This window comes from Mustela putorius, unplaced genomic scaffold (assembly GCF_011764305.1).
Source record: "Mustela putorius furo isolate JIRA1106 unplaced genomic scaffold, ASM1176430v1.1 tig00003845_pilon_pilon_pilon, whole genome shotgun sequence".
NCBI lineage: Eukaryota > Metazoa > Chordata > Mammalia > Carnivora > Mustelidae > Mustela > Mustela putorius.
In genome coordinates, this window is record NW_025421998.1 from 43,712,740 (window position 1) to 43,726,844 (window position 14,105).

The window sequence follows — 14,105 nt, forward strand, 5'->3', positions numbered from 1 at the left end:
CTTTTTTTTCCTTTATTTCAGGTTTGTTTGTTTTCTTGATAATAGGTACTTTGATATAGTACCATTTTCTTTTACTTCAATGTAGTGATTGGCTCCTAAGGAGTATTTATTTACCTGTGCAGTTATTTCTTTCAGTGGTTCTTGCTGACATGAATTACATCTACCAACTATTACTTTACCTTCTAGTACCCTTTATTTTTGTAGCTTCATTAGTTTATCTGTGTATGTATAAGACTCTATTACTCTTTTCTGGTATTAGGTAAGCATTTTAAATATGTAAGATGAAAATCAACTATGAATAGTTTAGGAAAATCGTGAAGATTTCCAGAAGCTGAATGGTGGCGAAAAGAAAAGAAAAGATAAAATAAAATTAAAAATACATTTTTAAACTATCATAAAGATTATAAATCACCCAGAATTATTTGTAGGACATAGTTTTATAAGTTTTAACTTATGTAGAATACTGCTTACTTCCTTCAGTATTAAATTTAACATTACAAGATTGTCATTATTATCAACTTTAGAAGGAAATTTTTTATTGGCCATACACATACATGCACATGTATACACATAATAGCCTATTTCCTAACATGTATAGTTTACAAATTGCTGAATGCCAAGCACAACAACTGATGCAAGTAACACAATATTTTTTAATTTCTGGCATTTAAAACTATCTTTTGTAAATTAAGTGTATTTCATATATTCCACTGTTTAATTTTAAGGGGAAAAATCAATTCTTTTACTGCTTTGGCTGTGCTAATTACATAAATATTCTTACATTTCATCGTAATAATCTTCCTCCTCAGAATTTATCACAAAAAAATATTCAAAGAAAATAAGCTACATAAAAACATTTTTATAGTAGGAAAATTCTCAGCCCCCCAAAACACACAAATTCCCAAATAAAAACAGCTTAAACATGGTATTTAGGAGGTGGATGATAAACTGCAAATCAGGATAACAAACATATTATGTATCTTTTATAGATTACAATGTAATTACATAGGAGTAAAGAAACCCATTTTTGAGAGTAAGTATATGCCACTAAATTGTTAACATATAGGTAGCTAGAGATTGGAAGAGAATAAAAAGTGAGCATGGCATTTTTTAGTATGGTAGGATTATGAGTAAAACAGTAAAATATTTTTTATAAAGTTTTAAGTAAGTTAATTACATGAATATAATGTTTAAATAGAGCCCTATATGACACACATACAAAAAGGCTAACTAAATATAAAAAAACATGGCTATGATCAGTTGACCATTTCTGACCTTTGCTCAGAAATTACCATTTCCTAGGGAAAATATATTCAAATGAAATAAACATCAAATTCTTCCTCAAAAAAGACACTAAAGGCAGACTAAATAAATTTTTTTACACATAATTTCAGTTAAGAAATAAAATACTAAATAGACTGAAAGGATGTTTACTGAGGTATAAACAATTTATTGATTCATCTGTAAGTTTTATATTTTTTGACATACCTAATCTTTATAAATTGGGCCCCCGTTGTTGTCTGGCAGTCCTTCCATGTTTCCCTAGTCAACTTGAACATTCATTGCTGACAGCACCTATATCCATTCTCCTTATGAACCTCATCTTAACACCTCTTCTTTTCTTTCTTCATTTTTAAACAATGACCTCATCTCCTGCTTCTCATAGAAAACAGAAACGATCAGACAGAAATGCACGAACTTTCTAATATGTATCCTATAACTTACCTATAAATGTATTGGTATACATAGGCATCTTCTATCATCTGTATCTCTGCTAGCAGTACACCTAGAAAAGGTGGTCCTTTTTCCTTTTGAAGGTAATATTTCTACCAGTGCCCTGGATCCCATTCTCCTTGACTGAGATTATTTCCTATTCCTCTATCTTCAACTTAGTCTTTTCCATTGATTACTTTCCTTGGCTTTCAACACATGGCATTCTAGGTATTCTGTCTCTGAATAGTCCTTTTATAGACTTCTCTCCTCTGCTTTCCCTGCTCATGTTAGTGTTTTGTTTGTTTGTTTTACACTCAGTCCAGTATTTTTTTCATTCTACAGAGTTCTTGGTAATCTCACCTTTGACATATCTTTAATTTTCCCATTAATGCAGAATTCTCTGAAAATTTTTTGTATTTTTTTTAGTTGAATTATAGTTGACACACAATGTTACATTAGTATTAGGTATACATCATAGTGATTAGACAAGTCTATACATTATATTATGCTCACCACAGATGTAGCTACCATCTGTTACCATATAACAGTGTCATTTGATTTTAGTGTCATTGATTATATTCCTTATCTGTACCTTTATCCCCATGACTGATTTATTCCATATCTGGAAGCCTATATCTCCCACCCCTCTTCACACATTTTGCCCATACCCCTACCACCCAAACTTTCTGGCAACCATCAGTTTGTTCTCCATATTTAAGAGGTAGTTTCTGCTTTTTGTTTATTTGTTTTATTTTTTAGATTCCACATGTAAATAATGAAATCATAATTGTCTTTTCTCTGACTTATTTCACTTAAGCAGAATACCCTCTAGGTTCATCCATGTTATTGAAAATGGTGGGATCTCATCCTTTTTTATGTCTGAGTAATACTCCATTGTGTGTGAGTGTGTGTGTGTGTGTATCCATCCATTCATCCATCACTGGACACTTGGATTGCTTCTATATCTTGGCTGTTGTAAAGGCTGCTGCAGTAGACACAGGGGTCCATATATCTTTTTGAATTAGTGTTTTCATTTTCTTTGGGTAAATGCCCAGTAGTGGGATTACTGGATTATCTGGTATTTTCTTTTTAATTTGGAATACTCAGAATTTTTAATGCTGGCCAGACTCTGTCTACTTAGTTTCTGACTGGTATGGCCAGTCATACACATCTCCATAGCGGTCTGTACCTTCTATATCTATGCCTTCATTTTTGGTCTTCACTTCTATTGCTTTAGTTTTGATCTTTATCTTCTCATGTGTGAACTTTTGCTGATAACTTTCTAAAATTCTCCCTCCTTATACTTTCCTTCTCCTCCATTTAATGTATCCACATCTCTCTTTCTGTATCATATACTTACGTTATTGATTTAAGTACTTTCAGAGGATCTCCAGGAAACTGTCTAGATCCCTGTCACTTATCCACAAGTGCCCTTTACTCCAGTCATGTCAATGTGGCTTTTCTGACATGTTCTTTTTAAAAATTCCTCTGTACTTTCCTTGTGTCTCAAATTTTATTCCACATATTCTCTGCCTGATAAATTCCAACTTAACCTTTTAATACTTGCTTTAATCTTTTGTTAATCTTTTACTTAACCCTCTCCTACTTCTCAAGTAAAGATTGTCTCTTACTACATTAGCAGCTTATGCAGCCTTCTGTGATAATACTTGTCACCATGTACTAAATCTCTCTTGGAGTCTTATACTTTTGTTTAATTGACTCTTCATCATACTGTGAACTTAATGAGTTTTATCTTTATATCTCAAGAGCTAGGATAAAACTTGGTGTGCTATAATCTTTCAGTAATTTTTTTTTCAATGTGGGTTTATAAAAGACACTTGCTTAGTGTGGATTACACTTAGAACCCAGACCTCTTGACTTCAGTGTTCATTATCTTGCTGTTTCTATAGGTCCCGTGTTATTAAGTTCTTAAGATAATTTTACTCGTTTTATTTAGAGTCTATTATAGTATACAGTTGTATCTTTGCATGCCCTGTCAACAGTTTCTTTTTTTAATGAATTGTATGTACTTTTTAACACTTTTGTTCTAGTGCTTTGACTGTTCATCATTTTGGAGAATACTGCTCCTTCTGGATTAACTGTATAAGTCTCTTCATTGTTTACTTGAACATAGAATTGAGTATTCATTGAATACTTGAAATAGTAAGTGTCATGTGCATGTGTCATGTCACTGTGTTTCATTGGGTTTCCACATTTCCCTTCTATGATGAGAGCTACTTTCTGTAAAATTTTATTCAGTTAATCTGATCACTCCACTGTAACTGGTAACCAATTTTTGATTTATTTCTTGAGTTTTAATCATCACACAGTCACATCTTTTTAAATTCTGCACCCATTTTAGAAGTAGTAGTATATCCCATATATAAAATTGTTCATTTAGTAAATTTCCTAGACCCTCTTGTTCTGATGTTTGGCTCTCAAATTCTTGCAAAAAATGTTTTGGTAATGTGTGATTCATTGATACTAGTCATGTTATCTGCACCCCTGTTCTAAAATCTCATTAAACCTCTTCGTGCTGGTAAATAATAGAAGAAACTCTTATTACATATATATAAAACACATAAACATATATATATATAAAATATGTAAGCATATTTATGTATATAATATAATATTGCTCCCTTTGTACTTCATTTCTTAACCTATACTACTCTAAAGAATTACATTTCACATGAAATTGTCTTCATCTTGTTATTTTTATCACCTTCGATTTTGATTTACATGAACTTTTTTAGCTTACTAGAACTTGAGTTAGAAACTAAAACACAAGTAAGTGAAATGACTTAGCAGAATTTTCAAAAGATTTATTTACTGTTAAATTTGGATTTTTCTCTTTAAAACCCTGCATATTTAAAAAAAAAATGTTCTCGTGACCTTGATTCCCTTGAATGTATTCTTTTCTGAAAATTAACCTATCAATTCCAGAATTTATCTCTCTCCAAAATAATACCTTTTTAATTTTCCCACTTTGGTTATTGTTATATTTAATTCTCTCCTAGAAAAGAGTTACACTGCTTTTTAACCAAAGTTTTTGTTGTTGTTGTGTGTTTTTTTTGTTTTGTTGTACCCTTACTTTAGTTCTTTGGTGAAAGAGAGAGGAAGAAATTTAGAAAAAAAAAAAAAAAGGAAGTGAAATTATCCAGTTTCTTCAGCTTCCCTTTCATAGGTAATATAGCAGTTGTTTGATTCTTCATGGTGTTCTTGGAAACTTATCTTAATATACCATGGTTTTTTTAGAAAGGTAAAATTCAGAACTCTAGAAACTTTTTTCTTTTGTAAAATCAGGGCACTTAATGTATGCATGCATGTGTGTATGTATGTATGTGTGTATGCATTCCTAAAATACTTAGGCCTAAGTTTGAGGACAAAATTATGGGTAAAAAACAGGTTAGAATAGTTGAGTATTACCTTGTGAATATACTACTAAAAATGTGACTTTATGATGTGACTTAGGGTAAAATTTTAGTTCATGCATTCTGTGTGTATATGTGATTTTTTTTAGTATAAAGATAATACATGAAACCAAGGATCCTTAGTGTGATTTAGTTCATAAATAGGCAACCATTTGAGCACTTGAGGATTGATAGATTGAACTACATAAAAGTAACTCCTTAAGCATGTTCTCTCCAAATGTAGCAAGTGGAGGAGGAGTTCTGTTTTGAAAGAAACTGTTAGACATTCCCTGTAATTGCTCATGAAATCCGATAGACACAGCTGCACAAGGAAGGTAGGCCTCGGAAAAACTAAATCAATGGGATTTAGGCACATCCAAGTGAAATTACATCAGTCAGTAACTTTCCTTTTAAGTGACTAAAGTCTTCCAGTCCTAAATTTCTCTTGTCAGGTACTCATTTATGTCATTTATTAAGGAACTGAAAAATTGCCTAGTTATGGGGTGCCTGGGTGGTTCAGTCCTTAAGTGTCTACCTTCGGCTCAGGTTCTGATCTCAAGGTCCTGGGATAGAGCCCTGCATCGGGCTTCCTGCTTGGCGGGAAGCCTGCCTCTGCCTCTCCCACTCCCCTGCTTGTGTTCCCTCTCTCACTGTGTCTCTCTCTGTCAAATAAATAAATAAAGTCTTTAAAAAAAAAAGAAAGAAAAAGAAAAATTGCCTGGTTATATCAAGGATCTTCTTGTGACATGGCCTGTAAATATAATTTTTTATTCCTTAAGATTTTATCCATTTACTTGACAGAGAGAGCCATCACAAGTAGGCAGAGAGGCAGGCAGAGAGAGAGGGGGAAGCAGGCTCCCCGCTGAGCAGAGAGCCGGATGTGGGGCTCGATCCCATGACCCTGAGACCACGACCTAAGCCGAAGGCAGAGATTTAAACCACTGAGCCATCCAGGTGCCCCAATATAAATGGTTTTTTAAAAGGAAAGCTGAGTGTCATTTACAGCATTGAGCACATGGCCCAAAGATTTCTTTGACTATTCTTTTGAAGCTTTCATTTATAAATAAATTATGAAATCTCTTTGTTCTTTATTTTTTAAATAAGATTCCTATGTTTAGTCTCAGATTTATTTTCTAATCTGCCTCCTATTTATTAAGGATATTAAAACCCATTCATTTATTCATCCATGAAATTGTTATTATGGAGGTTATATAAGAGACATAAGAACTTAGAAGATCATGGAAATATTCCTAAAAGGATGACTGACTAACCCAGCTGACTGACTTCAAGATAACTAATTGGAAAGAATCATAATACTAGTAACAGAAAGATGAGCAGCCATGTTTAATTTTTGGAAACAAAATAATGAATGGTATTATAGGGAATTGTGAGATTCCTTTTTAGGAGTGTTAACTAGAAATCTCCAGAATGCATTTAAAGTTATGGGATTATAAATAATAGAGAGGAATCAAACTCTGGAAATATATTTGATAACTGTTATAGATTTGGTAACTGTTAAAGATTTGTTCTGTATAACTGAATTATCCAATCCTAACTTTACTACCTTTACTTTTAAGTAAATGATTGTGTCTCTGAATTGATACTGAAGGGCTAGCAGGAAATCATGTTCTATAAAAATGGAGGAACTGAAAAAATTTGGGGGGAGGTGGGGAAGGATGGTGGAACTGAAAGAATTGGCTGTAGGTATCCTTGGTTTACACACTAAGGTGTCCTTGGGTCACACACTAAGTCCAAAGTAATTTAACTGCCAAGTAGGAAATCCTCAAGATGAGATAGTACGGTATTCTATGGTTTATTTGTTTGCTTGTTCTTTTAAGATTTGTTTTCATGACCAAAATATCTCCATGTAAATAAAACTCGTCTTTGAGTAGTTGAATGTCAGCTTGGTCAACCTTAAGTAAAGTTATGAAATACTTGTAATTTGTCTCTTACTACTAAGAGTAGTAGTAGTAGTAGCAGCAGAAGTAGTAATTTAACTTTTTTCCATGCCACTTTGTTTTTTCTTCATACCAGCTCTATTTGCTCTACTTTAAGTGGAAGTTCTTAATCTTCAGGGTACATTCAAACCACCTAAGAGGATTATTAAGCCCCAGAATTTTGTTTTGAGTTTCCTAGGGTGGTACCTCAAAATTTATATTTATAACAAGTTCTCAGTTAATGCTGATTTTGAAAGTTTGGGCATACTTTGAGAACCACTGTTTTATTCCAGAAATCCTTTTAGCTGAAGCCCTAAGATAATGGTTTTAAGCTTGCTAAGGATGCAAATCACCTTTAGAAAGGATAACCAAAAACAAAACAAAAAAAAAAAATGAATATCACAGTCTTGGAGATTCTGAATTGGTAGATTCTCAATCTGTGGAGTGGAATTTGGGTATCTATGGTTTTACAAAGCTTCACAGGTACTAGATACCTGATAGTACCTATGCCAGTTCTCACTCTGGCCCTTAGATTCACCCTTTTAATGTACTAAGTTCAAACTGTTTGGTAGAACTTTTTTTTTTTTTTAAGATTTTATTTATTTATTTGACAGAGATCACAAGCAGGCAGAGAGGCAGGCAGAGAGAGAGGAGGAAGCAGGCCCCCCGCTGAGCAGAGAGCCCGATGCAGGGCTCGATCCCAGGCATGACCTGAGCCGAGGGCAGCGGTTTAACCCACTGAGCCACCCAGGCGCCCCTGTTTGGTAGAACATTTTAGAAAAACATTCATTCAGCAAATAATTATTCCATGTACCTTTGTATCAGATGCTAGACTTAGTTCCAGAAATTCAGAGGTGAATAGAAGCACCTGGGTGGCTCAGTCCGTGAGCATCCAACTCTTAATTTCAGCTCTGATCATGATCTCAGGAGTGTGAGAGTGAGCCCTGCCTTAGGCTCTATAGTGCGTATGGAGCCTGCTTGAGATTTTTTCTCTCTGCCCCACCCCCAACTGCATCTCTTTCTCACACACACACACACACACACACACACATGCAAATCAGAAGTGAACAACATCGATATGGTACCTCAGAGTTAAAACATCCCCTGCCTTTTTTTGCATCAGCTCACACATTGACTGATCCAACCCAAATGAGTTGGGTTTCTTAAAGTCTTTTTAAGATGGAGTCCCGTTCATTCCTAGTTGAAACTGATCATTAGTGAGGAAACACAGTTCTCTTGGCCAAAATAGTATCATAAACATATTTTATATGATTTCAATTCTTTCAGATTCATTGAGGTTTATTTCATGTAAAGTTGAAAAGAATGTGTATTCATCACTTGTTGAATGGAATGTCCTATAAAAATAGGTTGATATATTGTTCAAGTGTTTTTATACATATTTTACTTTTATACTTTACTTTCTATCTACTTATACTATTAATTACTAAGAGAAGAGTATTAGTCTGACTATAATTGTAGATTTGTTTATATCACCTTTCAGCTTTATTAGCATTTGCTTTATACATTATTATTTATACTTATTTCTTCTTAGTGAATTATCAATATAATGTCCCTTTTAATATCTGGTAATATTCTTGTTCTGAGGCTTACTTGGTCTGATGGTACTATAGGCACTCCAATAAGCTTTTGATTGCTGTTTGCATGGTATATCTTTTACCCTTTTTTACTTTTAACTATATCTTTATGCTTAAAATAGCTATATATTTATAATTATGATATATATATATATACCTCCATACATATATGAATACTCAGGTATACAGACTATATTTAAAATGGATTGTATTTCACGTAAACAGCATATACTTGGAACTTGGAAGTTTTATCCAATGGAACTTGCTGTTTTATCCAATTTCACAATCTCAGTCTTTTCATGAGGTAACACCATTTAGAGTTAATGTCATTATTGATATGGTTGGATTTATATCTACCATCTTGGTATTGTTTTCTATTTATTTTATCAGTTCTTTGTTATTTTTTATTCTTTTTCTGCCTGCTTTTGCCTAGAGTATTTTTTTTTATGATTCTATCTTATCTCCACTGTTGTCTTATTAATTAGACTCTGTTTTAAGAATTAATATTTGCCCTAGGGTTTACAGTATGTATCCTTATTGTATCACTGACACTCTTCAAATATTATTTTACTTCTTCACAATTAATGTAAGAATCTTGAAACACACACTGATGCCAGAGGTTAGGTTAAGGCTAGTTCAGTTTCCTATGAAAATCTCCCTTCCCTTTAAATATTCAAAAATTCATTGTTATCTTCATTGTTGTAACTCAGAAACTTGTCCAGTATCATTACACTAAATAAGAATCAATGAAGTGTGTACATTCCCAAATCTCAGCATGTTTGTTTCTTCCTCTATTTCTACCTGACATACTTTTTCATTTTTTCTTCCTTGAGGTATCAAAAGTGCCCATTATATAAAAACTTTAAATTTAAAGGGAGTGTGTGTGAGAGAAGTATATGTGAATCTCTGTATATCTACTCAATTTTCCTAAAACTTTGAAAAATAAAATCTGTTAATTAAAAAAAAAAAGTTAAAGGCAGGGGCGCCTGGACTGCTCAGTCAGTTAAGCCTCTGCCTTTGGCTCCGGTCATGATCCCAGGGTCCTGGGATTGAGCCCTGCATCAGGCTCCTTGCTCAGTCAGGGTTCTGCCTCTCCCTCACTTTCTGATCCTCCTCCCTACTTGTGCACTCTCTCACTCTCTCAAACAAATAAATGAATAAATCTTTTTTAAAAATTAAAGGCATGTACATGGAAACATTTTAAATTTTTTTCATTATAAAAATACAAAAAATTCTAAGAGTTTAAATTCCTTTAATCTTATAGCATCTTTTTTTTTTTTTTTTAAAGATTTTATTTATTTATCAGAGAGAGAGAGGGGGAGAGAGCGAGCACAGGCAGACAGAATGGCAGGCAGAGGCAGAGGGAGAAGCAGGCTCCCCGCCGAGCAAGGAGCCTGATGTGGGACTCGATCCCAGGACACTGGGATCATGACCTGAGCCAAAGGCAGCTGCTTAACCAACTGAGCCACCAATCTTATAGCATCTTAATATATTTACTTTTATTCATAATTATGATTTTGTTCCAAAAATTTTTTAAATATAGCTGTTGTGTATTATTTGAAAACTAGAAATATCAGAATAATTTGGAAACAATTTTCCATCATAACATTTCTTGATATCCATTCCCTCCCCTTTTCATTCTTGTGGCTTCCTTGAGATCTTTCTCAATATCTGTTTCGCTGTTCTCTACTATGTTACTTTGTTTCACTGTTCTATTTGGCTGCTTCAGTGTTTTCTCTTGCCTTCTTTCTGTGTTTCTTACTTCTGATTAGCTCTCCATGGATTCCATTGTTTGGTTTGGCTCTATCCATTTTTACTGTTAGTATGTAACTGCATTCTGTAGCTGTAATATATTTCAGATCCTCCAAACCTTTGGATCTTTCTCTTGCCTGGTAAAATGGCTTAAACCTCAACTCCAGTCAATGTAGAAAGCTCACAGAGTAGGCCAACTGTTCTCCTGCTTCTTTATTCTCCACTTGACCCGGCTGTGCTTTATGTTCTTCTCCAAATGCAATTTTCCTAGGCTCTTATGAACATTTACTGAACAGACTTAGGATAACAGAGTTAAATCTTATGGGCATGACAGTCTAAAATTTAAAATTCAATGCTTTATATCACCACTTGTAGAAGCTACTTGGCCATTCCTACCACCAAGAATGTTGCCTTTTTGCTTTAGACCTGGGTTTATAAAAAACAATGATCAGTGATTTAAGTTAATGTCTTTGAACATAAAATGATGCTGTATTGTACATCATAAAAAGATTAGATCCTAAAGAGGAAATTAGAAAATAAACTGGGTCTGGTGAAGAAAACTTTGGTTATTTTTTAAGAAAGTTTTTCTACTAGCAAAAATTTGGAAAGAGATGTTTAATTTTCATAATACTTAGATAATGAAGGTAATTTTTCTTATTAAGGTGATATTCTGATAAAATTACATTAAAAAGAAGGTGTTTTACTCATTATATTTTTTCTTTTATAACTAAGTTGATTTAGTGAATTTTGTTAGATGTGTAGGTTGGCTAATTTGCCTTACACAGTCAGTATTTAATATGACGTTCTTTGACTTTTAGATCTATATTAATTGAAACTTTTAACCTGTAACTGACTTTGCATGATTCCATAAATATTTGTATGTTTCATGTTATCGGTGTTTGAATTTTTAGATTTTATTTTTCTTTTTAAATTAAATACATTATAAACAAGTAATTTGCATTTAAAGAAAACAAAAGCCTGAACATGGTATATATTAATTACATAGTGAAGTGTGGTATTTCTGGAGTAATTTTAGAGTAGTAAGCATAAGCATATATAGCAGTGAAATATTTCTCATTCATTCATCTATTTTTCAGTAAAATTTATTTTTGAAATCTTTTATTTATTTTCCATGACAATGTGTTAATATTTTAAGTTATATGGATGGGATTATGTATTAAATTTTAAATTGTGTGGGAACACTGGAACCCAAGCCACAGTTCTGCTTTTGGCTAGATAAATGACCTTGAATTAAGTTATCTCTAAAGTATTTTTCTCATTTGTGAAATAAAGGCATCAATCTCATTTTTTCTCAAATTTTGTAACTTTTGTAACTTGAAGAAGCTCCAGAATAAACACTGTACAGTCCTGAAAAGAATCTCAAAGCATGTAATCCACCATTCACCTGATAATTGAATCATCTGCCCAGTATCACTACTAAGAGACAGGGAATGAGTTGCTGTGGGGGATAGAAGTGTATAAGAAATCCATTTCCTCTTAAGGCAGGTCTGTTGGTTGGCAGTTTCTCTTAAGTGATTGACATGTCTCTCCTTAATAATTTCAGTCCTTGGAGTCATACAAAATAAGCATAATCCAATTCCTAGTATTAGAAACCAACTATCTTTTCTGGTTTTTCTTTCTTTTTTTAATCAAACATCCTGTTTCATCTGTTCCTTGTATAACAATGTTTCGATTTGTATTGGTTTTTCATAGTTTTAGGAAATAAACAATATTAATGAAATTAGAGGTGAAATAAATTTGAAAATAACATTGTTTATGAATTTTTTAGTTGATAGATGTAACTAGATAATAATGTATAAGAATCTTATATTTTTAACATTTGTAATTGAACCCTAAAAATGTTATTTTAAAGTCTTTATGGGCTGGGAATTTAAATAATCCTAATGTTAGATATTTCCTATGTCCCAGACACTATTCTTTGCTCTCTAAATGTATGATCTCATTCAGTATTTACAACAGTCCTATGAGGTAGGCACATCTCCATTTTGGAAGTTAGGTAACTGAGGTACAGAGATACTAAGCATCATGAAATAGAAATTATTCCAATTCTATATTGAAACTATATAAATTATGTATTAAAACATAAATTTTTCCCTTCCAATAAATACTTACACTACTTGATAAATCTGCTGCTCTTCTTTTAGTTCCTGAGATGTACTGAGTGCTTTTTTTTTTTAAAAGATTTTATTTATTTATTTGACAGAGAGAAATCACAATCAGGCAGAGAGGCAGGCAGAGAGAGAGGGAGAAACAGGCTCCCTGCTGAGGAGAGAGCCCGATGTGGGGCTCGATCCCGGGACCCCGAGATCATGACCTGAGCTGAAGGCAGAGGCTTAACCCACCTAGGGCACCCAGGTGCCCCTACTGAGTGTTTTTTTATGGGGCACTCTGTGTGCTAGTGTTTCTCATATTTTATCTTATGTAATCCCAGGAAAGAGATACAGATTTTATCTTTATTTTATGGGAGAGGGAACCAAGAAGAATTACTTGTCCAAGATCACACAGCTGGAAAGTGGTAGAATTAGGGTTTGAGTCTAAATAGTCTTGACTATGTAGCTTATGTTCTACATAATCATTAGGTATACTGCCTCTCTAGACTACACTGTGTTAGCATATTTGACTTTATTGGGTCAAAAGAAGTAAATGCTTCTTGGCAGGCAATTCTAACTATACAAGATACAGACTACTGGTACATGCATCAGGGAAGCCCTTTGAAAATAATTACTTTTTTCTACAGTAATTTTTAAGTAAGCTTACTAGATACATATGGAACAAATACAAAGCCACAACTTGATCTCTGATGTAAAAGACCACAGGCTTTTGTCCTAGGAAGATAGTAGCCCAGACAAGTCACACTGCTTATTCTGGCTTCAAGGGAAATTTAGAATATTAAGTGAAACTGTAGGATAGAATATTAGCAATAGCTTTTTAGTGTTTTTCAAAGTTAAAATTCAAGTTAGATTTCACTGGGGTTTAAAACAGATTTCCATGATATCTAATGTTTTTATGTTCAAATTCCTTTCAAAGTTAAATACAGATACATCTTTTGGATTATCTGCTAATCTCCATCATTTGTACATGTAATTAAGATTTAATTATACTTCTTTGGTAAATGGTGTGGTTTCTTCACTTACATTATGTTTATGTAGTAGTTCTTAAGTTGCAGACGAAGCACTTCTCAGAATATCACATTCAGAATATGCTTAAAGCTCTGAGAGACTGAAGCACTGAGAAAAGTTAGCGCTATGACTTTTCAGCAAGGGAATTCAGCTCTTCCTATGTCCTTGTTATTTGACAAAGGACTTTAGCTCTTTCTGTTTATTTCTCATATGGTGATAAGTACATTTCTCTGAAAACTATGTTTCACATTATATTCTTTTTTTTCTTGTACAGTTTTGTTTTTGCTTTCTTTGGAAATTATTCAGCTTGGTGTTGTAGCTCTTCTCAGTAGTGCTATATTTGTCTGTGATGTGCCACTTTTCACTTTCTTTTTCTCAATGGAACTTAGAAGCATTAAACACATCTTTCTAGCAGAATTAAATACTAAAATGAAGTTTCTCTATGATGTGTGACTACTTTGACAGTTTCACCTCATCTATATAGGTACAGACAGATATCTGAAGGAAATAAATTTCTGTGTTTACCACAGTAGAAAAAAAAAAAAAAAAAGCTCT

At 33.2% G+C, this 14,105-nt stretch overlaps 1 protein-coding gene across 7 annotated transcripts in view; it reads left to right on the plus strand.

The window, feature by feature from the left end:
- Positions 1-14,105, plus strand: part of PHF14 (PHD finger protein 14) — a 209,710-nt gene that overhangs the window by 119,290 nt on the left and 76,315 nt on the right. The gene's annotated exons all lie outside the window — the stretch shown is intronic.